This window comes from Euwallacea fornicatus, chromosome 25 (genome assembly GCF_040115645.1).
Source record: "Euwallacea fornicatus isolate EFF26 chromosome 25, ASM4011564v1, whole genome shotgun sequence".
Taxonomy (NCBI): domain Eukaryota; kingdom Metazoa; phylum Arthropoda; class Insecta; order Coleoptera; family Curculionidae; genus Euwallacea; species Euwallacea fornicatus.
This window is the reverse complement of record NC_089565.1, coordinates 323,482-350,052: the sequence shown is the minus strand read 5'-3', so window position 1 is coordinate 350,052 and position 26,571 is coordinate 323,482. Positions and strand designations below refer to the sequence as shown.

Here is a 26,571-nt window from a genome sequence, read left to right as displayed (position 1 = left end):
ACAATGGTCGCAAATATTTACCCCTCGAAATAAAAATCGACGGTTCTCGGCGATTTTCTTTTTTTTGAGTGGTAAATAGGAGAAATTGGCCTTGTTTCGTTTTCATTGACCCACCTTGTATATAACTTTTTTAATTTTTAGTTTACTTTTCACTATTAGCAAAAAATGATTTAAGTCAATTTAATTTTGTCCGATACTGTATCTCAAATATTGGAACTTGCCTGCTAGATACCCGGGTGTTGTCTTTCCTGTAATAAAGTCCCAACCACACCGGGCAGTGCGCCGAGGATATGGCGAAACTCTCGTGTTTATTCTCTAGTTTTTCAGGTGTAATCTTATTTCTCTAATGTGCAGAATTACTTGAACAAATCAAAATACGTAAAGCTGAGGTGTACTTTGCTGAAAAAAAAAATGGAGATTAAATTGCCTAATTAAATCCCACAGTGTGCCTTCTTCGTTTGTAAAACTCTCAAAAAACGGAAAAATACTAGACAGCTGCACACAACTTGACGCGTTAGCAAAGGTCTTCAGTCGATTTCCACTAAGGTTCCAACCGTATTCTCAACTTTTTCAATAAAATTCCGAAAACAATACCAGTCACGGCCATGTGATAGGCAAAGAGCTAATGATAGAACATAAGCAAACCATAAACGTCAGACTTAACAATACCTACATTCGCGTCATTTACAACATGACTCGCAATCGCGGCTTTGCTCGGAGTTTACCGTAGTTGAACTGTTCTTAAAGGACTGAAGAATTGGCACAAGATCTAATTGTTAAGGTTTCAGGTTAAGAAAAGTCACAAACATTAGAAATCACCGTGTATACAACACCCTGTATATGTTTATTTTAATCTAAGCCCACAAATGTTTCATTTCCTAGATACGAGACGTTGAAATACAATATAAACATAATTTTTGGTAAAATTGTCCTGCATGCTACCATCTTCGTGAAGTCAAAATTTGTTGAGTTTTTTTAACCACCAGTTTTAAAACTGCAACAATATTCAAAAATTTGCTCAAATCATATTGAGTCTTTCATGTGGTGTCAAGGGTGGTCGATCTCATTGCTGATATCGTGCTCTCTTCTAACTTTCGTCCAAGCTCTTCTCCATGCTAAAGAGTAATGCACGAATGCATAGTTTGTTTACCTTAATGTTTAGTTCCTGACGTCCCATCTAATGCCCTTGACATGAAATCTTAAATACATACGAATACGTTTTTACTGGGTGAGAATCTGAGTAAGCTGGTTGACCTGGATTTTATACATTTTTCACAATTTTATTGCTTGCATTATTTTGTGTGTTTATTGTTTCACTCCGTGCCTCGACACCGTTAAGGATTTAAATATTTGTTCTAAACGCGGTACTTAAGTAGCCAATTTGTTGTTGCAAATTTCCTGTTAAAATTTAAAATATCCGTTTGGCAATTCTGTCAATTTTTCTATTAATATTAATTAAAAAAAAACGATTAATGATAAAAAATTACTATTTTTAATCATCTACTGGGCGACTCAGACATTGCTAACCGGGCGGTTACTCCAGTTCAAAAAAATGTAATTTTGAAATTTTAGGAGTTAAAATATTAATAATTTTAAGTCTATAACTTACACCTATGGATTGCAATAACGTACGTTCAGGTCTTATTTTCTTCTAAGAATGCATTAGAATTCTGATACATTGGCCCCATGTATCAAACATACTGTCAAATCACCTAAGCTGCATTCAGGTTAGTTCAAATTAACGTTGAAGTCTAGCTCGTGTTCAAGGGCTTATAGCTCAAATTTTTCGAAAAAATCACCCAGTATATTATCTGATTTTTGAATTCTACAATTAATTACGAACGTTTTGAATAGCAATATGGTACAACTCGCTCTATACAAACACTCAACAAAAACAGTTAATCTTTCTTTCGATATTTTTCTTCTGTGTAATGTTCGTCTTTGAATTTCAAACATTTATCTGGGGTTATTTGGAAAAATAAACCCATTTCATCACCGTTAAAATTGTCGCATTTATTGTATTTTTGCCATAAATTAGGCCACATACTATTGATCCAGTCACTAGTAACTTCACTAAATACACTTGCTGACGTATTTTTCCATATGGTTGAAACTGTCGAACTCATCAATTTATATTGAGAACAAATGGCAGCATTTGTAGAGCCATTTTGTAATTTATGAATAATCTCTAGTTTTTTTTATCTAACGTTAACGGTTTACGTTCAACTTTTTCCATAGTTTTTGCTCAAAATTTTAACACGCCCTGATCAACAGTTACAATATGTCCTTGTATGAATATTTCGAATATCAATTGAAAAATGAAAACTAAATGCAATTTCACCGCCTAACGACGACTTTTTTTTAATTTTCGGCTATATAGACATCTTTTTTCGGCACAATGATGGTTTCTTTTAACTTTGATCTTTTATGCTGACGGCTCGTTTGATCTTTGGTAACCGAGCTGGCTTGTTATATCCGAATATTTATGTATATTTTTCCATATTAGGACTTAAAAATGTGCTCGTTTTAAACGGTACATCTTTATAAACAAACACAAATATACAGTGTGACCCATTTGTTTTGTGGTCGGTCTGTAAAAAGTTTATTAATTGTGCGATTTAGCTCGGATTTTTTTTTAGTTATAGAGCTTGATAAATTGCACATTATTGTCAAAAATGGCCTGGTTGACATAAAATTCAAGGCATTCTATGACAGTTTCTAACAGCAAAATTTTAATAAATCATATTAGCGATTTTTATAGAAAAAATCTGCGCACACCACTGGATTGACTACCCCGAAAAACGGGCTTGTACAAAATTTTAGTGAAAAATTTTGAATAATAATGATTTTCTAGAAGAATTAAAAATAAACACTAGATACTTACTTTTAAAAATTTATAGTTTATAATTGCTTAGCTATGGTCTTAGGCGTATACAGAACAAATAAAAAAAAATGAAAGTTACATCACAAGAAACAATTAAAGTTTTGTAACTTCTACCAAGCGATCATTTTCTCCATTGAACTTGTCATTCCTTTTGCGTAAGTTCAAAATTACATTTTGTACTTGCTGTGGACTAATTTTCACATACGTACAGATTATTCTAACTCGTAGTTCTTGCCAATTTTAGAGTTTTAACTTACACACTTTTCCTTTAAGTAAATTCCAAAAAAAAATCTAACGGGATTAACTCCGGAAATCTCGGTGGCCACTCACGAAAAGGACTGTTCCGCCCTACCCAACAGTTTTCGAAATTTTCATTTAGCCAATTTCTTATCAAACGAGAATTATGAATAGGACTACCGTTTAATTTTATTAAATTTTTAATTGTTCTACAAAATCGTTACTACTTAAAATTTTTCGATAAAATTTTGTACAGGCTCGTTTTGAGAGGTGGTCAATCCAGTGGCTTACACAGTTTTTCTAAAAAAATCGCTAATGTGATTTATTAAAATTTTGCTGCTGGAAACTGCCATAGTATGCCTTGAATTTTATGTCAACCAGGCCATTTTTGCTGAAAATGTGCAGTTTCTGAAGCTCTATAATTAAAGAAAAATCCGGGCTAAACCACACAATTAATAAACTTTTTACAGAATGACCCCAAAACAAATGGGTCACACTGTATATGTATTTATATTGAACTTTTGACGGGTCTTTATAAATTTGTTGTTATAACCATGCTCTCGTACTAAACGTGTTCGGATTAAACGAGTTCTACTGTTGTTATATTTCTTATAGAGAAAAATCCACTAATCTCAGAATATATGAAACTTTATATTTTAAATTAGTCTTGAAATCCAGCTCGTGTTCACTCCACATCGGTTTTTATGAAGTAAAATACTTGTATATGCCCTTTCTTGGTAGTGACCTAATTCTATGACCATTACCTAAGGCATGCTGGAATATACTAGACTTACGAAACTCTCTGATTTTAATATGCTTGTAGTGTTCTTTAATTTTCTTTTGAAAATATGCAAGTTTTATCAATGTCAAATTTCTAACACTCGCAAGGAATTTTATAGATAGAGAACTGAAGTCAGCATAAATTTGTTAGAAATTGAAGGACAAATTTTTCATGACAACGCTGGAACGTGAAATATTGTTTTCTGTTATGCATTTTTGACGTAACAAACTTGTATACAGGGTTATCTATGTTGTATATCTATTAATGTACATTTTCATTTTTTTCCTTATAGCACCCCATGTATACTATAACGTTTCTGAGTTCTTTGTGAAATCCTGAACGTATTTCATATAACATACCCATGTCTAAACTTACCAGTTATTGAAATATTTACGCAATATGGCAATTATAGTGACCTGCTAGACCGCCTAACCTCATTCCTATGGACTTTTTTATGGGATTATCTGAAATATAGGGTGTATTTAAAAAAAAACCAACAATATTGAAAAGCTAAAAAACAAATTTACTCGAAAACCTTAACGAATACCCCCTCATATGATAAAAAGAAGTTTTTGAGGAATTTGAATTGCGGCTCGCCCACTGCCAGGTGAGTTCAGGTTAGAATTAGATCAACCGGGTAGAGTTCGAACATTTAATACATTAAATTATAGTAGTTTATATCGTCATTTTTTAAGTATTAATAGTTCTACCGTCATTTCTATTTTTTGTATATTTGTTTCGAAAACTGTTGAATTTAGACATGGACATGTTACAGGAAATATGTTCAGAATTTTTCAAAAAACTCAAAAACATTATAATATACATGGGGTTCCATAGAAAAAAATTAAAAATAATATTTTTATATACAGGGTGTTAATTGAATGCGTGCGTTTATTTCAAGAAATAAATCTTGACTGATTTTATTTCAAAAAGTTCCTATTAATGTAGATCCACGACGTCTTCGTGTGAGAACTGGAGGGTGTTGAAATTTCATTTTTAATTTGGTTTTGTTTTTTTAATATTTTCGCACAGGGATGTACTAATCGGACAAAATTTGGCAAACGGGTTTTTTTTATGACGCAAAATTCAAAAATTATCTTCATTTTTTTTATTAATGATAGAGGGCACCACATATAGGTGTCCATCACATTTTAATTAGCCTTAATTTTTTTGTGCTACGCTGTATAACACTTTTGTATTAATAAACTTATCGTATATTTACTGCTATTAAAAAAAGGTACTCTTGGAAAATTTCTGTAGAAATAACCGTTTTGGAGTTAAACGGTATTTGCAATTAATATGACTCGGGTATAAATGAATAAATAACAATTATTGACATTATCAAAATTAATTAAATTATTATAATAGATGTTAAATACAGCCACCTCTAACTTTTACACATTTACAATTTTGTCCAATTATTACATTTCTTTCCAAAAATATTAAAAAAAATAAATAAAAAATGAAATTTCGACATCCCCTAGTTCTTAAACGAAGTCATTGAGAACCTAAATCCATAGGAACGTTTTGTGATAAATCAGTTGAAGATTAATGTTTTGAATTACGTGAAAAAATGTACAACAAAAAACTATATTTGACGTGTTCCAGTATTTTCATGAGAAATATTTCGTTCAATTTTTAACGAATTTATGCGAAACTTCTGGTCCTCCATGTATATTCACTTTCACATGAAATGCACCACCCAGTAATACCAATAATTAAGTCTTGTAATTTTGGCAAAATAATGCTTCATAATGGAGTATCAAATGATCAGACTTTCAGTAAAAAAGACAGAATTCTAGTGTTTTTTTTGTCATTGACCTTTTAGATTTTTTATTCAATCGTAAATAAATAAAATAATATTTACATGGAAATGTCAGTTTATTTTGTTGTTGAACTGTGAACAAGACATCTCAAAATGCCCCCAGTGAGACAGCGTCGAAATTTTTCCCACGTTTCGGATCTCGATAGAGGGCGAATTATCGGCATGAAGGAGGGTGGACTTTCTCTTCGTGAGAATGCCCGAAGAATGAATCGGAACCGCACCACGATTGCGAGAATATGGTCTTCATGGTCTGAAGAAAGGGTTCAGCAACATCGTCCAGCAGGACGTCCTCCCCGTAGCAGCAGTGCACGTGAAGATCGACTTCTTAGACGGATGGCCATTGGTGATCGATTTCAAACGTCTGTCGCAGTAGATTGGATGGGAGCTCTAAATTGTCGGGTGTCGATGGCAACAGTTTACAGAAGAATTTCGTCTTTTGGCCTGCATTCATACCGCCCAAATCTACGACTGCCACTAACCGCCCAACACCAAGCTTCCAGATTGGCCTGGTGTCACGAACGAGTTGATTGGAGTCATGAGTGGAACAATATCGTCTTCAGTGACGAGTCGCGATTTTGTTTATGGATCGATGATGATCATAGAAATGTCACAGAATACCGAGGTGAAATAAGAAATTTGCAATTTTGTGAAAGGCGACACACAGCTTTAACACCTGGTGTTGTGGTCTGGAGTGCGATATGTGTTGGTCAAAGATCTTCTCTTGTGTTCATTCCCAGCATCCCAAACGCACGTCGCTACATTAACAATGTTCTGAGGCCAGTATCAGTACCCTTCATGCAAATTTTACCAAATGGCATTTTCCAACAGGATAATGCAAGACCACATAGTGCGAATATTACTCGACAATACCTGGAAGAAGCACAATTGGAAATACTGCCTTGGCCTGCACGGTCACCGGATCTAACGTCCATTGAACATCTTTGGGACATGATGAGTCGCCGTATTCGAAATTTACCGAGGCCTTCAAACAATGTGGATGACCTTACGACATCATCTTGAGGTAGCATGGAATGAAATACCCCAGGAGGATATTAATCATTTGATGCAAAGCATGCCGCGAAGAGTACGTGCTTGCATTGCCGTACGAGGCGATGTCACTCATTATTAATTTTTTAATTAACAAATGTTGTAACTTTTTACTCAAAGTCTGATCATTTGACGCTTTATTATGAAGCATTATTTTGCCAAAGTTACAAGACTTAATTATAAGTATTACTGGGTGGTACATTTCATGTGAAAGTGAGTGTATATCACATTTTTGTGAGTAGATTTTTGTTTTGTGATTTTGTGTTCGTAACGTTTTAATGTAGTGTTTTCTGTCCTGAAAACTATTCCAACAGTGAATGATGAATCATCAATCAGTGAATCATCACGGGTCGTTGGAAGTTGCGGACATATTTGGGGTACTACTTTTTAGAAACGCGCTATATGTATGACATCGCAGATTTATTTATTCGAAAACGCATAGATATCCGAAACCCTACAAACTAATATTATTTTCTGTTTATTAATGAATCCTTGGTAACTTTTTATAGTGGAATACCGTTAAATCGTTAAGTCATAGTTTATTGCACAGGATTCCTGCAAAACAATATATTATACTGCTTTGAAGTTTATGATTAACGAAACCACTACTGATTAAGTTTAATGGGTAAATCATAGTTTTCAATAGATGATGTAAAAAAATTAAATTACTAATTGATTCTCATACAAGAAAAACTTACAATATTTAATGTGCTTTATGTTGTTCTAATTGCTCAAAAATGCAAATGCCTACATACTTACATAACAGCTACTCATACATGCGTCTATCATATTACTATCAGATCAGATTCCACGAACAGTGCAGAAATCTTTGGGTCGGAAGTAAAATGGACTCCAACCTAATAAATAATACACTGCTCAACAACTGAAGTGGTATTTTTCTGAAAATTGTAATGAACACTTTGGCCTCCCAGCTCGTTTGACAAATTGCATTGAACATGTTTTGGCCAAAATTTCTAGATCTTTAAACTCGCTCCAACAGTCCTGCAAATTCTAAAAAACACGGCCAATGCATTACAAACAATTTAGACTGCCAGACCTCAAAAATATACAGTGGAGGACAAAAGATTAGAAACTTTTTCATTTTTCAATTAGTTGAAAGAAGCGGCAAGTTATTATGATACCTTTGATGTACAATGGTAACCTTTCAGAAGGTTGACCGTTTGATATACTTAATTATTAAATTTAATATACAGGGTTCGCCAATACTCCGGCTTTGGTTCCTGGTGTCTTTGTATAAATATCAATATAAAATGTTTAATACAGTACTAATTTATATCGGAAAGCTGCATGATTTAATAATATTTTTGTTTATACAAAGTGTTCCGTTTTCGCTGGGCAGCATAAAGTTATAATTTTTTAAATAGCAACCCATAATTTTTTTTATGCCGTTTGATGAAACCTTAATGTAGAAGGAAAATGCATGAAACATTTTTTAAACTGGTTGCGGCGTTGCCATATTAGAAGGTAGTGAAAGGTAATATGACAACTAAATGAAGTAAGTAATTTACACTTTTGTTAAATAGAAGCAAAGCCTACTAGAATAAATCTGTTAGATTATGATAATGCCTGTTGCAATTTGATTGAAATTTTGTAAATATCTCCATAACTGTAAATGTTAGATGAAAAGATGTTATTGCAAATTAATAGAGAATTAAAAACTACATTAGAAAGACTTGAAAAAAATCATGGCTACCATTTAACAAAAAACGAGTTTCAGCAATTTGTAAAATTTACAAATTAGCGCTCTTATACAAAAAAAGTATGGTGCATTAAAAAAATGTTTTCAAGTTTTTAAGCACCTCTGACTTTCATTTACTACTTTACAACAACAAATTTCAAAAAACACAAGTTTTGTGATAATTTTTTTTGATGCTGCAATTTTTTTTTCAATTCTCTAATATGGCAACATCGCAACCATTTTAAAAAATGTTTAATGCATTTTCCTTCTAAATTAAGGTTTCATCAAATGGCATAAAAAAATTATGGGTTGCTATTTAAAAAATTATAACTTTATGCTGCCCAGCGAAAATGGAACACTCTGTATAAACAAAAATATTATTAAATCATGCAGCTTTCCGATATAAATTAGTACCGTACTAAACAGTTCATATTGATATTTGTACAAAGACACCAGGAACCAAGGCCGGAGTAATGGTGAACCCTGTATAAAGAAATAGAGGAATATTTAATTTTTGAAACGGACAAGAGTTTAAAAACTGCTATTTACAAAATGATTCTGTTATAAAAAAAAGTAAAAATTAATATTTGGTTCCACATATTTTTGCATTAATTACTGCTTGACATTTTCTGAGCATCGAATCTACAAGTTTGGCCCACGTTTCTTCGGGAATGTTTCTCCACTCGTCCATTATGGTATCAAGAGGTTCAGTTCAATTTCAAATATTTTTCAATCGAATTCGACGATCTAGTATTTCTCACAAGTGCTCAATAGGATTTAAGTCTGGCGATTGTGATGGCCAATCAATTAAATCCACCTTCTTTGTTGATAATCAATTTTCGATAAGCTTCGAAGTATGCTTGGGATCATCATCTTGTTGGAATCTCCAACGAAGAGGCATTTCATGTTCCGCAAAAAGCAACGTTTAGTTCTCCAATATGTCCCGATATTGGAATTTGTCCATTCTTCTTTTGACCTTAATAATTGATTTAGTACCAGACCGACTAAAACACCCTCAGACAGTAACGCTGCCACCTCCATGTTTCACAGTCGATACTTGGTACTTTACGTTGCATCTTTTGCCGCCATGTGGTCGTCTTACGTGGTGTATCCGATCTGATCCAAATATTTGAAATTGACTTTCATCACTCCAAAGGACAGTGCGCCATTTTTCACAAGTCCACTTCACGTGGTCCTGAGCAAAACGAAGACGAGCCTCGATATTCTTCTGTGATAGAAGGGGTTGCTTTACAGCAACCCTTCCGAATACACCAACAGCACATAGTCGACGTCTTACGTGGATCTTTTTCTGATTTTTTTTTAATGATTTTATCAACAGCAGCGAAAGTTTTTGCGGTCGTCCTGTACTTTTCCCTGCTACAAGACTTTTATTACCACTACGATAAGCAAGATATAATCTTTGAGATGACACTTTTGCAAATTTTGAGACTTTTTGAAATATGAAATTGTTGTTCACCACTTTCACATAATCGGACAATTTTTCGTTTCAAATCCCGAGATATGCATTTAGCTTTACCCATATTTATAGTGCAATAATAATTCTCTCACAACTTGTGAAAAACTTTGCAATAACTGAAGATAAACAAAAAGTTTCTAAACTTTTGTCGGAGAAAAAAATTGTTTTTGCCTATTAAACAAATTAAGGAACAATAAACAAATAAATAGAAGATTTCTGTTCGTCATAAACAAAAATTTTATGCATACGAGGGATCCCTGAATAGACATACTCGAATGAACTACAGAAAATAAAAAAAGTTTCTAAATTTTTGTCCGCTATTGTATAAGTAATTTGATTGGGAGCCTTCGAAATAGTCAGAGCCCTCAAAAGAAGTAGGAAAGGTTATACACACTATTAAGATTTTCAAAAGAAAGGGACAATTTCGGTCATCAGGAACTTTAAATTTTGCAATTTTTCACAGATTTATAATTTATAATTTTATAAATATTTTATCGTGTTTAACATCTTTTTTAATCCTCTATTTTCGTTGTATTCTAAAATCCGTTTGTAAAGTATAATTCTTTCCAATTGATTTCGTATTTGATTTACTGAAGAAGTAATATTCTGAAATGTCCGCTTCAATTTTTGAGAAACGTATATACAGTGGTGGAAAAAAGTATAGAAACTTTAATATATTAACATTTTTCTATAATATATTTAATTGAAATTGAAGCCTTTAATGTCTAAAAGGTAAATAAGTCTACATAAACAAATATGAAATTCCATTCTAAAAATAATTTTATTATTGTCAATATTTTTAACAAAAACAAAAATGTGCTGGAAAAAAGTATGGAAACTATTCATAAACGGGTTTATTTTTCTCTTAATTGTGTACGATCTTCCAAAAGTACGGTTTATTTCAATTGAATCTTGTTTCAACAATGCCCAAAAGAGCATATTTCTCGTTTGACTTGAAACAAAAAGTTGTAGATTTATATCGAATGAAAAAGAAGAAAAGTGAAATTGCAAGATCTCTTCTGATTAGTAAAAGTGCTGTGACGAAGATAATAGCGAAATTTAAGAAGCAGGGCAGTGTAGAAAACTTGCCCAAGACTGGTCGTCCCCGTAAAATCATCCCAGAAATTGATAAAGCAGTATTAAGAATTTCAAGACAAGATCCAAGAAAATCCGCTAGACAAATTACTACAGAAATTTCGGAACAGTTTGATATTCAAGTAACCAGCAGAACAATACAAAATAGATTAATTAGTGGAGGATTTCATGGACGTTTTGCAGTAAAAAAACCATTATTATCCAACAAGAATCGAAAAGCTCGAAGGTTGTTGGCGAGGAATCATCTGCATTGGAGCAACCACCAATGGAATACGGTCCTTTGGAGCGATGAGAGCAAGTTCTGCTTATTCGAATCTGATGGAAGACAATATGTAAGGCGTCCCACAGATGCTAGATTTAAAGCAAAATATCAAATTCCCACCGTGAATCATGGAGGTGGTAATGTCCAAGTTTGAAGTTGTTTTTCGAGATCTGGCGTTGGACCGACCGTTCTAATTCAAGGGTGTATGGATCGATTTCAATATAAAAACATTCTACAGAACAAAATGTTACCGTTTGCAGAAGAAGAAATGCCGAGTAGATGGGTTTTTCAGCAGGACAATGATCCCAAGCATTCTGCAAAGATAGTAAAAAACTGGTTTTTGCAGAAAAATATTACCAAACTTGAAAGGCCATCTCAGTCTCCAGATCTGAACCCAATTGAACATTTTTGTAATATTTTGGATCAACGGATTCGAACCCATTCAAATATTAAAAATTTGAAAGAATTCTTCGAAATAATTAAATTGGAATGGTCTAAAATACCAAACGAGACGCTTCGAAAATTAATAGATTCTATGCCAAGCAGTTTTAGATGCTAATGGTTACTCTACAAAATGTTAATAACTTTTTTGCTGTAAATGTGTTCTTAAAACTTAAAAGTTTCCATACTTTTTTCCATGTAAATTTTGAATTTATTTTCTACAGGGCGTACTTGCGAATGAAAATTTTAATTTTATTGTTTAAATAAATGAGCAATATATTTAGTTTATATTTCAAGTAATGGTTCTTGCCTATATTCCTTAATGTCTAATTTAAATGCAAAATTCAAAAGTTTCCATACTTTTTTTCACCACTGTATGTATGTACATATCAAGTAAAATTTAACTTAATTTTCAGCATTGGTATTATAGCGCTCCTTGTGTACCTACCGCTTAAAAATGCGGCTCGATATCGTATCACTTGATTATTAACCGTTAATTTGGGTCATAATCATAAACATGAATGCTTTCACAAGTGGCCGAAGATGTACAGGATGGTCCACGTAAGATGGTTTACTACCTTATATCAAAAACCGTACGCTCTAGAAAAAAAAAAAGTTTTATACAGCGTGTTTGGTTTACCGATACACATCCGAAAGAGGGTGGTAGGTAAAATGATCGTGAACGTATTTGACCATATACAGTATACAACAGTTCTATTCGTACGCATGCATTTCTTGACTTAAAAAGGCGATATCTGTGTTACGCTTCAATAAAAAATATATTCATTTTTTCACAGTAAACAATAACTCTTGTTTAAACAATTATGTAACAATTTTTTTTTCTAGAATATATAACATTAATAATTCGTTAATTTAACAAAAACATTCACTTTTCATACAACACTTCTGTTCGTACACTTTAATTTAAATACACCAATAAACAATAGTTTTCATTTGAATAAATAAATTAATATTTTGTGGAAGAGCCTTTCGCTTTAATTACCGCTTGACACGGTTTTTTCATTGACGATGCTAATTTTTTATATACAGGGTGTCCCACAAGTGTTTCATTATATTTCAGTGGGTAATAGTACATTGAAAAATAATATGACTCCCTATATAAACCATATTCCAATAATGCTTCATTAAGAAGATACAGGGTGTTAAACTTTACTTAAAAAATCTAACTTTTATTGATATATTCAAAACCGTTTGAGATATGTAAGTGAAATTTGGCATGTTTGGAGAGTTAATGTAGACGCATTTATTTATGCAAAAGGTCTATTTTTCGTTTCACCAGTGACGTGCGTACGGACACCTCTCAGCACATTTTTAAAGAAAAATATGGTGCGCCACTGCTTTTTATCAAAGTAAAAATTATTTTTAGAAGTTTAATTTCGTTTAGAAGAAAAATGCTCACTTGACTCTTTTTCGTCCGACGTATCGTTTGCCAGTAAAAAATTGAATACCGTCTATATGCACGATATTCTCTAAATGGTTTTAATAATATTAAGTTTGTTTTAAATATTATTAATTTGCTATAACATTATAGAAATTGTTCAAATTGGTGGCCATTTTGTTCAATACATAATTGAGCTCGCCTGTTCATTGATACTCTGATACGTTGAAATATTCCATGTGTGTTTTAAGTTTAACACCCTGTATCTTCTTAATGAAGCATTGTTTTATATAGGGAGTCATATTATTTTTTAATGTACTATTACCCACTGAAATATAATGAAACACTTGTGGGACACCCTGTATACAGTAGTGGCCATAAGTGTGGAAACTTTAAATATTCCTACAGATTTTCTTTCTGTGTTACTTTTATAAGATTGTCTTCATAGTATTGTTAGATAAGAATGTACGCTATCAAAATGTACAATAGGGGACGCTCTGAGATATTCTCAAAAAATAATCAACAGGAATGAAAATTTTAAGGTGGACAAAAGTATGGAAACCTATACATTTTATTTAAATAACTAAAGCAAAATAACATTTATTTCGATTTTTATTTAATATTTGGTGGCATAGCCATTTGCTTTAATAACAGCACGACACTTCTCGTTCATAGAACAAACTAGTTTTTTACATGTTTCCACGGAAATTAATTTCCACTCTCGCTCTATAATACTAAACAAATGATTGACATTGTGAATTTTTTCTTTTCTAATTTGTCTTCCCAGATGTTCCCAAGGATGTTCGATCGGATTCAGGTCCGGACTGTGGGAAGGCCATTCCATTTTCGGCACACAGTTTACTTCAAACCAATTTTTAACGAGCTTAGATGTGTGCTTTGGGTCGTTATCTTGTTGCAAACTCCAAGATAACGGCATTTCCCACTCAGCAAACAGAAGCATATGGTTTATCAATTTATCTTTATAAGCGAATCGGTCCATAATGCCGTTTATTTTGATTAATGGACCAACGCCAGACGCCGAAAAACATCCCCACACCATGACGCTTCCACCACCGTGTTTCACAGTCGGCAACTGGTATTTAGGGTTGAATCTTTCATTCTTGGGACGTCTAACGTATCGAATACCATCACTTCCGAACAGCTGAAATTTGCTTTCATCGCTCCACAAGATGGTTTTCCATTTTTCTGGCGACCAGTGGATGTGCTCCCAAGCGAATGAAAGTCGCACCTTCCTATTTTTTTTTTTTTTTTTTTTGAAATAAGCGGTTTCTTTACACGAACCCTACCAAATAAACCTTCATTCACTAAAATTATCCGCACTGTTCTATTTGGAACCACGATGTTTTGTTCTTCGGCAAGGCGCCTTGAAATATCCACTGAAGTCAACTGTGGGTTTTTCTCCGACATCCTTTTTATTAATTTTACGGTACTTTTGGAATATTTTTTGGGCCTACCCGGTCGTGGAGCATTGCTTGTTCTTTGACGTTCATGGAAGCGTTTTAATATTTTGGAGATAGTGCCTTTGGGGATATTTAAAGTACTAGAAATATCCCCCTGCCTGTTCCCATTTCTATATAGTTCAACAATACGCTGTTTTACTTCTTCAGACAAATGGCGTTTTGGCATTGTTACTACTATGAACTTTATCAGATAACATGCAAAATTCTATAAATTTATCAATTATTTGCGATTTTTATCAACACATGAAAAAAGTTTGCATACTTTTGTCCGCAGCAAATTTATTTTTTTATCTGCATTCTAAAGGCAATACCAATAAATACCAATATACCGAGGATATCGATAAAGTAAAAATTGTCGAATCTATTGTATATGTTCGATTTCAATTTATACCCGGTGGTTAAGAAAAAATGCAATATTAAAGAAGTTTCCATACTTATGGCCACTACTGTATTTGGACTTATTCTTTCCCATTCTTGAAGAATAATTTGTCTCAGTTCTGATTTTGAAGAAATTTCAATTTTTCTAATGTTTCTTTTCAAAATGGCCCATAAATGCTCAATGGGATTTAAGCCGGCCGATTATGGAGGTGTTTGAAGCAATTTTTGGAACGTTCCAAATTAACCATTCTTTATTGAGCAGAGTCGTATGTTTCGGGTCGTTGTCGTGTTGGAATCTATGGACCCTGGGCATACCTAATTTTTCGGCACTTTGCTTGACGTTTCTTTTCAAAATTTCGTTGTAACCGTGTTGGTCCATAGTATTTTCAATAAAGTCAACAGATCCAACTCCTCTTGATGACATACATCTCCAAATCATTAAAGATCCACCACCATATTTAACAGTTGGAAGTGTATTGCGTGGATTATTGTCTTCATTGGCCTTTCTCCACACTCTGTGGATTCCATCGGACCCAAAAAGATTGATTTTGGTTTCATCGGACCAAATGACACTGTCCCAAAACCCTTCGTCTTTGTCTATATGCTCTTTAGCGAATAGAAGACGTTTACGGCGGTTTACCTTATTGACATAGGGTCTTTTCCTGGGTACTTTACCATGGTATCCGTTTTTCCATAGTACTTGACGAATTGTTTGAAGACATACAAGCTTTCCTGTTATATCTTGAAGGATCAGACGAATTGTTGGTACACTTCAATTCTTTAATTTCTTTAATAATTATCTTTTCTTCTCTTTCGCTTAATTTCCTTTATCTCGGTTTTTTGGGGACATTTTTAATGGATTCTTGAGTTTTAAATTTATTAATAATATATTGAATTGTTGAGTGCGATTTGTTGGTCATTTCGCCAATTTTTCTCAAACTATAGCCTCTTAAGCCATATTTATGATAGAATTTTTTAAATCTGTACTTAACCGTACTCGTTTCAACATTTTCTAAATAACTAATAAAAGAAACATCAAATATGTAAGTAAATGTAACATTTACCTCCCTTTCTAATCAACTGTACGAACAGAAGTGTTGCACGTAGTAAATACATTTTTGTAAATTTAATTAATTATTTATGGTAGACTAGAAGATAAAAATTCATGAACATTATATAATTGTTCACAACATATTTATTGATAACAATAATGAAATAAATATTGCTAAAAATAAATTTAAAAGCATTTAGAGAATCTTTTACATTAAAAATGCAGGTGTACGAATAGAACTGTTGTATACTGTATACTATTATACAAAGTGTTACACATTTCCAGATAACATCGTGAATAAAAGTTATTAAGTTCTTCATGAATTTTTATTTTTTAATATTTTCAATGTTAGAGCGTGGCCCAGAACATCGTGCACGTACGCGTAATATGGGTAGTTAAGAGCTCTATTCAATTTAGACACTTACTATACGATTATTTTTTATGTCAGCCACAGGAATTTTAATAGAAAATATTTAGCAGTGTTTTCTCATTTTTCCCCTCAAAGGGATATCGACAAAAATTACAGATAAAAACATAAACTGTGTCTTCATCTGGTGGAGCGTAGGTACAATGAAAACGTTCATCTTGCCACATTCGTCGAGGATAATAACTTGCAACAAAACTATTCTCTTCCAGATTTAAACTTACGAGAGTCTCGATTTGCATTGCGCTATCGGTTTCAGCCACCAACGCTGTGACTGAGACCAATACAGTTTCGGACTTGGTCGTAAACTAAAACTTGTAGTTCTAATTTCAGGTTCAGTTTTATACCAGATCGCGACCGAAACTAATTTCGCGGTCTCAAAAAGCTCTAAGCTGTGAACCGTGCAGCATTGGAAAAAAAGACAAAGACAGCAAACTGCTAAAGAGAGTGATGCCGAAGATTTTTTTTTGCTTTTGGATTTTTTTGATTTACCTAAAAATTTAGGAATATACCTCTCCAATGTGAACTGATATAACTTCTCCTGGCATACCATATATTGCCTCATTTTTAAATTACTAACACCAACAATTATCACCGTAATTATCATCATCTTAAAATAAACAAAACTCTGATGAATTGCGGTTACCAGGTTAATCAGTTTACAAGTTCGTTAGATCTAACCGTAAACAATCTTGGAGGTATGTTCCAATTTTCCATATGAGTTAAATTGAAGTATCTTTGGATAAAGCTTCAGGAGGATTCTAACACAAAAAAATCGCCCGGGGAATTCCCGGGAATGTACGACATAAATGGAACTGTATACACGAAATGTTTTCCCCTAGAGTTCAATTTTCGTAATGGTATGGATAAGCATTTCTTTAGAAATACATAAAGAAATTCTCATAATTCGCAGTGGTAATTTAAATGCTGATTCAACAAGGTTTGCAAGAACACTCAGTGCAATTTGCTCCATTTGTCGGTGAAAGTTATTACTATTATTTTAAAAGCCATATACAGTGTGTTTCAGAACTATGGGATCAAAGTTCTAGTAACGGTTTAGGGCAACAATACGAAGCATCTGAATATAAGAACCCGCGTCCGCAAATGTCTCCCTAAGGCGTGACGGCCTTATGATGCGTTAAGACAGTTATGCGCCAAAATGTTTTTATCGAGTTTTAGTACGCTTCATTTTAATTTATTTGCACAAAATAACTTTACAGTAAATATTCAAAATGCCGTTCTTGAACTTCATTCCACATGTTTAAACGACGTACGTAGTTTCTGCTAATGTGGCTAAAAACTTGATAATCGTTTTGAACGACTTCAAATGTAGCATTCATTTGTGCAATCAGGCCTTGCTCTCTTTCCACTGGTGTTTCATAAAGCAGAGACTCTGCATGTTCCCCTAGAAAGAAATCTAAAAGTGTTAGATCTGGTGACCTAGGGGGCTACAAAACTGTATTACCTCTGTCAATCAAATGTCGTCCGAATTAATGAAGTTCAAGTACGCCATTTTGAACAATTTTTGTAGTGTTTTTTGTACACACAAATTAAAAGGAGACGTACTAAAAGTCCATGAAAACATTCTTGCACATACTTGTCGTAAAACATCATAAGGGCGTAGCGCCTTAGGTAGACATTTGCGGACGCGGCTTCTTTTATCTCAGATATTTCTATAGTAGCACTGAGCATTCCATAGAAGTTTGATCCCATAGTTCTTGAACGTCCTGTATATGTTAGATCCAGTTTCATTGAACAAAACATAATATGCTTTAAGAAGAGTTGTTATGATGTTTTGCGCAGTCGTAAAAATGTTAATTTTTTTTAGTGTTTTTCGTTGAAATATTTTATTTGATTTCCGTGAAATTTCATTCAATTTATTAGGATTTTTGTTTACGTTTATAATTAACCATTTATGTACAGTGGTGGCCATAGAAATAGGACCACTACTGGTTCAGTTCAAAAATGGAAAAAAGTCTATTGAGACTTATTCTACCTCGTTCGAACTGGGATCCTAAATTTCTACAATGTTGGTAACTGTGTCTGACAGCAAAAATCAGGGGAATTACCTTACACTAGAATTGTACTTGCCCTGTTTCTTTCAGACAATTAAAGTTAAGGTGGTCATAATAATAGAACTAGTGCATTAAAAGCTTGCTATTTTTTTATAACTTTCATAATTCTTCATTAAATAGGAAAGAAATTGAAAGGTCAGTTTAATTAATTATTTCGAAGCATTTTGATGCATTTTAATGATTAATAAACAAACAAATGGGACGTGAAAATCACCATTCTTTAGCCGCAAGAATTCAGATACGGACACTTAGAGATGAACGCAATTATCTTCGTGAAATCTCTTGCAAAAATAAGAAGATCGAAAATCTTGATGATAAATTCTCTCAAATACACGGAACAACAGGAAAATTGTGGTCGTAAGAGGAAAACAATGGTTCTTACTGACTGCCAAATAAAGCGAGAAACCCAAAAGACCTTTTGTGAACTCCAAATAAATTCAAAAGGACCTAAAATTGGAAATAAGTTCCAGAACTATCCGAAGACGGTTACAGGAAGTTCATTTAGAAGGTAGAATGGCTTGAAAGGTACCGTTGCTATCAAAAATAAACAAATTAAAAAGCATAGAATTTGGGAAGAATCATCTTCGTTTCGAAAATGAAGATGATAATATAAAAATGTGGAAAAATATCCTTTTTTCGGATGAAACAAAAATTAATTTGTTTGATTCGGATGATCGACAGTGTGTAAGACCAGCAAAACAGGAATTGCTTCCAAAACGTACTTTGAAAATCATTAAACATGAAGATGACAACATAAAATTGTGGGGCTGCTTCTCTTGGTTCCGGGTTGGTCCCATTTATTGAATAAAAGGGGTCCTGAACCAAGAAGAATATTTTAAAATAATGAAAGATGTCACGTTGTCGTATGCTTCGGGAGAAATGTCATTAATTTGGAAATATCAACAAGATAATGATCCGAAACATACGGCTAGGCGAGTTAAACAATGTTTTCACAATGAATCAATTCCGGTTGTACCGTGGCCTTTACGGTCATCCGATCTGAACCCTATTGAAAATCTTTGGATATATCTTAAGGTTGCTGTGAGACGTCATCAGATTAATAATTGGGAAGAACTGTGGTCCATAGTCCAAATGGAATGGGAAGCAATTTCTGTTGAGTTCTGCCAGAGCTTAATAAGGTCAATGCCTAAAAGATTAAAGGCATTGATTGCTCAAAATGGAGAAGCAACCAAGCATTAGACGTTAGACAATATTCGGTTTATAGTTTTGTTCTTTTTCTTTTTTTTGATAATGTTCCAACATTCCTATTTTTATGGTCACATGTTCATTTTGTTTTCATTATTTCCATCGAGGAAATTTATTTATTTTTCGTTAAAATATGTTTTTGTTGATTGTTTTTATTAATACTAAATGTGTTACATATATTTTTTATTTTAATTTTTTATCTCTCGAATGATAGAAATGAAAAATTGAAATTTTTGAAGTGGTCCCATTTCTATGGCCACCACTGTAAATCGATTTTATGATATTTAAACATTTTTTTTGTGAAAGTCTATTGCCCAACAGTTTAATATTACCAAATGCAATTTTGATTATGGGAGCTAAACGAAGTAAAATAATTTCTCTTTCTTTTAAATTCTCTTATTATACAGCTCTTTGAAGTCTTGCGTGTAATACCATGGTAAACCGAAGAAGCCTTATGCCTCCAAGGTTCACCAAAGCTTTCCTTAAAGTTAAAATTATATGCTATTACGAAGATTTACAAACCTGAATTCAGACTATTGGCGCTTTAACCTTGGCCATAGTTGTTTTTCTTGGTTCATCATACTGCACAAAAGTCTGGCGGAAAACTATAGAAAAAAGGGGCAAACCTACGGTTAAAAAAATGCCATAGGTCATATTTCTTTTTCCGTATGTAGAAATATATCTTGTGGAGAGATCAAGATAAATAAACCAGGTGTTTTACCGTTAAGACGATAATAACGAGTACCTTACAACACGGATTGTCTTGAAAACGAGGGCAGAGAGGATGCAATTGCCGAACCCGGTGTATATTTGATATGTCAACCGTTCTTCTCACTTGATCTGAAGTGATCGGTTGAAGACATTACTTCATTGATGATATTTTTAAATGAAAACCTCAAATTTTGACTCTGAGGCCTTAAAAAGCGTGATGTTTTATTTCACGCCAGACAATGGTACATGTAGTCATTAAAGCTGTAGGCTGAAATTTTGTAGTTTATCTGTTTTAATACAATATTTTGTATGCCGAACACCACCTGAACTAAACTGTTTGTTAACTTAGACTCTGTCGAGTTGACATCTACAAATTATATTGGGAAAGCCAGTCAGGTGCTACTTAACTGCAAACTGCATCATTTCCACTCTTCCCGAAAGTATCTTTCCCACACTTGACAGCTTGTCCGAACTCCACTTAGCGTCCTTCGTGCCATGGCAAACGCGTCCGGGAAAGTATTATTTACAGCACTTGTTAGGAAAGTTTCATTTTTAAATCAAAATTTCTGTTTTAAAGAGTAACACTACGACAAATAAAACATTTTAATTACTCTCAAACTTGATGGCACTACATCTATTTAATGAAAATGGAAAGTAATATGAAAAAATTAAATTGTGAGTCTTTAATGTGGTTGGATGAGCGCTAATTCGACCTGAAGAAGTTCAATTCAAAGATGTCGGAATAACGAGTAATGACGTCATCAATGATATTTTCCCACACAAATTTTGTGAAAGGAATTATTTCTTATGTGTTATCGTTCACAGTGGAAAGTAGCTCAAGTAGTAATGATTCCTAAGCCAGGAAAGCCACCAGAAATAGCATCCTCATACCGAGCTATTAGTCTATTGCCAACTCTCTCTAAAATATTTGAAAATCGCTTGTTAAAAAGATTGAAACCTGAGCTGCACAGAATTAACCCAATTCCTGATCACCAGTTTGGTTTTTGCGATAAACATTCTACAATACGGTAAATATACAGAGTGGTAGACAAGATAAATGAATGCCTGGAAAGCAAATCATACTGCTGCGGAGTCTTTGTGGATCTGAAGCAGGCTTTTGACAAAGTTTGGCATGAGGGACTCCTACATAAAATTAAGTCCAATCTACTTCAGTACTTTCTCGTCCTGAGGTCATACTTGAGCAATTGGTTGTTTCAAGTGAGAGTGGACGATTAACTGTCAAATCTTCTAAGCATTGAAGCCGGGGTTCCTCAAAGATTAGTTATTGGATCGACTTTATACAACTTGTACACTGCTGATATCCCTGATAACCAAAAAATTCTAATCTCAACTTTTGCCGATGATACCGCTCCGTTGGCTGTGGACAATGATTGCCTGCAAGCTGCAGCCACCATGCAAGAGGCACTGAGTAACCTGGATGAATGGCTTTCTAAATGAAGAACAGCGGTAAACCACCAGAAGTATGTAAATGTTACCTAAACACTGAGGAAAAACATTTGCCCAGCAGTCACGTTTAATGGAGTCCCTGTTCCTCAGCTTGAATCTGGGAAATATCTGGGAATGCATCTCGACCGTCGTATGATCTGGAGACAACACATCCTGACAAAGACAGAAGAGTTAAACCTCAAAATAAAAAAAATGTGCTGCTTGCTGGGTCATAAATCGCAGCTCAGTCTGGAAAATAGAGTTTTGCTATGCAAAGTTATCATCAAACTGGTCTGGACTTATGGGATTCAACTGTGGGGTAATGCCAGCAATACTAACATAGACATACTGCAACGATTTCAATCTAAAACACTAAGAATAATCTCCAAGGGTTCATGGTTCGTTAGCAACAAGACCATACATAAGGATCTCAAAATCCCTCGAGTTCGTGATGAAATATTCAGGCTTTCACTTAAACATAGGGACCGAACAAAAAATCATATTAACACACTAGTGACCAATTTGTTCAATAAGCCGCCCATAAGGCGGCTAAAACGTTTCAAGCCAATCGACCTGCCACTAAGATTTGCTTGATTGCAGCAGAGGTCCGGGGTCAGCATATATAGAATATCATCTATCTCTATAATCTTGTATACTTTGGGTGTGGTTGTGGAATTAACGTAGTCTACTAGCGTAGTAGATCAACTCGTAATGCTGAATTCTGCTCATGACTACACTGTCAATGCTTTACAGTTAGGAAACTTAATTATTGTAACACAATGTTGCAGATTGTAAAGAGTGATTAAATATAGAGAAAAAAAAATGTGTTATCGTTCAAAAGTTGTAAGCGAAAACGTCTTATGAATTATCGCAAAAATATTTAATTTTACTATAAGAACTAAACAAGCAACAATGTATTAGTTTTATGAAAGTAAATAGTATAAAAAAGCAAAAGAAATATTATACAAGGTGTCTGTAAAAGGTCTGTACAAAGTCCTACCACATATTCCTGGGGTGAGAACATGTTGATTTAACTTAATTTGTCTAATACAAAAATGGACGGTTTCCCAAATACAGGGCGTCAAAGTTAAGATTAAAAAATCGAAAAAAATTAATTACTTCGTTGGTAATGTTGCTAACTACACAAAATATCGTATGGGGGGGTTTTTAGGGGTGAGAAATCAGAATCCGTTTACATTTTCAATGCACAATGTAGAGGGCGTTGTCAGCGCTCGACGAACCCTCTTTAAAAGAGTATAACTTTTTTATCACCCGGAATAAAATTTATTTATGACTAAATTTATGTTTTACTACGTGTTTTAGGTCTCTTGGTAGAAGTCTCTAGAAGCACTCTTTATTGAGATATTCGATTTTTAAAGTTTACCGCATCTCCAGTGCAGTAACTATTCGTACAGTTGAATATCTCGTAAACTCTTTGAAAATGCAATTTTAACTAATGAATTGTGCACTTCATAAGTAATTGTATTTTTTTTAATTGTTCCCTTTTATTAAATGTTCGAAGTGATCTCCGTTAACATCCCTACAAAAATTAATTCGACATAAAAAGTTAAAATGGACCCTCGCCATCAGTTCCTCGTCGTTTCTTAAATTCTCCATTGAATTTTGAATTCGTCTCCACAAATTCTCTTCGTTATTTACGTTGAGTATATCATGGAATTTAGAAACCCCTGTAAAAAATAATCAAGTGGAGTTAAATCAGGGGAGCGTGGTGGCCAGATTACCGGAGCATCATTTCCTCTAGCGATCAATCTGTGTGGGTACTGCTGATTCAAGTAGTTGCGAACATCAATACTAAAATGTGGCGGAGCACCGTCGTGCAGAAACCACATGTCTTGCCGAAGTTGGTAGATTGTCTAATAAATTTGGAATTACATTTTGAATATGTTCCAATTAATCTTGATCGTTTAAGGGAGGAGGCAAAATCACTCGACCGATAATAAAATTATTAATTATTCCTGCCCACACATTAACTCTAAATTCACGTTGATAATGCGTAATTTTAGTAGCTAAGTAATAAATAAACTAATAGCATATCAGTCATTTCTACATATGTGTAAGCTTCGGCCATTTTAAAACACAAAATTGCACAAAATTTGAAAATTTACTACTAACCTTGACACGTTTTAACTATCGTAGATATCGATATACTACTACCGTATGTACCTGCTTTATACGAGCAAGTACGATTTTATCGTCAAAAAAATACTTCAAATACCTCAAGAACTCCGATTTTAACTTTTTACGTCGAATTAATCTTTGTGGGGATGTTAACGGAGATCACTTCGAACATTTAATAAAAGGGAACAATAAAAAAAATACAATTACTTATGAAGTACACGATTTATTAGTTAAAATTGCATTTTCAAATAGTTTACGAGATATTGAACTGTATGAATAGTTACTGCACTAGAGATGCGGCAAACTTTAAAAATCGAATATCTCAAGAAATAGTGGTTGTAGAGACTTCTACCAAAAGACCTAAAACACGTAGTAAAACACAAATTTAGTCATAAATAAATTTTATACCGGGTGATAAAAAACTTATATTCTTTTAAACAGGGTTCATCGAGCGCTGACAACGCTCTCTATATTGTGCATCGAAAATGTAAACGGATTCTGATTTCTCACCCCCAAAAACCCCCCGATACGACAATTTGTGTAAGTAGCAGCATTACCAACGAAATAATAAATTTTTTTTAGATTTTTTAATCTTAACGTTGACGCCCTGTATTTGGAAAACCGTCCACTTTTATACTAGACAAATTAGGTTAAATCAACATGTTCTCACCCCAGGAATATGTAGTAGGACTTTGTACAGACCTTTTACAGACCCCCTGTAATCAATTTAACATATTTTCAATACGACTTCCCATCTCTACATGGCACATTTGAAGTTTTCACCTAATTTCCATCTCAGAAGCACTTTTGAATACTTCTTATTACGTCAACTCATTGCAAGCAATTCTTATTTTCGTCTTTAAATATCCTAATCTCCTTAAATGGCCTTTGTAAATTTTATTTTTGATAAATCCTCACTAGAAAAAGTCAATGGGAGCTAAGTCAGAGGACTTTCCTAGCCACTGCATAGGTGCGTTAATACCAATTTAGTTTATTCCGAATGTGATATTTAGGTATTGTTGCACAATACGAGATGTAACGAACGAGATATAAGAATAAATCATGGCTGGTGGGATATTTCTGGATATACAATGTATCTCTTAACATAGTGCCATAAATTCAACGACGTATTCTAAGTCCCAAAATATAACGAAAACTTCACATAAATATAATATATTGAATCGTTTTCGATATACAGGATGTAGACGGTTTTTTCCTCAGGATGTTTTTTTTTTATTAATATTTTCAAACGTTTCGAGATCAATAAATGAAATCGCGTACTTTATTATAAATTTTTGGATCTTTTCTGAATCTTACTAAAGAGATTTCAAAATTTTTCCAAAGACGAGTAATACAAGGGGGTAGTGCTTGAAAGGTACCTGAACTTTTTTGTGATTTACTTTATTGACGATTTTATAGGAAAAATATTAATTTCGAAGACTTTTACACAAAAATTCATCATCTTTCGGGACCTAGAACATGATTAAATCTATGCCACAATGTTCAGAGACACCTTCTACTTTTGCGATAATTGCTAAAACGTTTTTGCTTAAGGCCTTAAGAATTTTATGCTTAAAAGACATAAGAAAAAATTATTAAATAAAAGTTATGTGAAAAAATAGAATCAACATAATTGTGTCAGAATGTGAGTATATTTCTGGGAAAAATATCATTGATGACGTCATAACTCGTTCCTCCGACATTTTAGAAACGATCTTCTTAAAGTCGACCTAGAGGTCATCCAATCACATTGAAGACCCTTAATTTAAGCTGTTCATATTACTTTCCCTTTTCATAAAAAGGTATGCGGCGCTGAATATGAAACACTGTACGGAGACCAATTGTGTAGTTAATTTTTGTCTCACTCTGTATCTGATCGCACGTGCGCCAGCAAATGCTATCAACGTCATAATGCAGCCTATCCTCTTCTGAGCGTATATTTTTTCAGTCTGCTCTTTGTCTGCATTATTAAACGAAATACATAATTTAATGTCAAACCGGACCAGTTTACAAGAAACAGATATGAAGTTGCATGAGGCGCAATTGACCATGGAGAATACAAGAGGAGCGTCGAATGGGCACGACACCGTCAATGTTGATGAGCTGTAATCCAGTCATTATTGATGGACTGCAATAATCTTTATAGTGAGGTACATTAAGATACAAGTTTTATAAGACAGCATATTGGCGAACAAATCCGGGTTTGTAGGGCGTGAGGCAACGAGGTGGCAATGGGTGAGTGCGCCAATGGAATAAAAAACGTGTATCATATATCATTAGTATGAGGTGAATAATCGTGGTAAAAATTGGAAAATAATTATATAGGGTGTTGTTGGATGAGTGTCCAATATTTCACAGAGCGATTTTATATATAGTTTTAAGATTTAAAGTTCTTATAAACACATGTCCCAGTTCGCTTAGTTTTCAAAATGTGGGTTGTCAAAGTTGAACAAATAAATCACATATTCTTTAATAAATTTCGACCACTTCCAGCTAATTTTACTAAATTCCAT

The 26,571-nt window shown here is 33.6% G+C and overlaps 1 protein-coding gene and 1 long non-coding RNA gene across 3 annotated transcripts in view; one reads left to right on the top strand and one right to left on the bottom strand.

Moving 5' to 3' along the window:
* Nucleotides 1-26,571, top strand: part of LOC136346957 (C-type mannose receptor 2-like) — a 107,407-nt gene that overhangs the window by 4,358 nt on the left and 76,478 nt on the right. The gene's annotated exons all lie outside the window — the stretch shown is intronic.
* Nucleotides 22,922-24,253, bottom strand: LOC136346974 (uncharacterized). The gene is made up of 3 exons (XR_010733404.1): nt 24,053-24,253; nt 23,662-23,793; nt 22,922-23,607 (listed from the first exon to the last, which is right to left on the bottom strand). It is a non-coding gene; the product is annotated as an uncharacterized lncRNA (long non-coding RNA).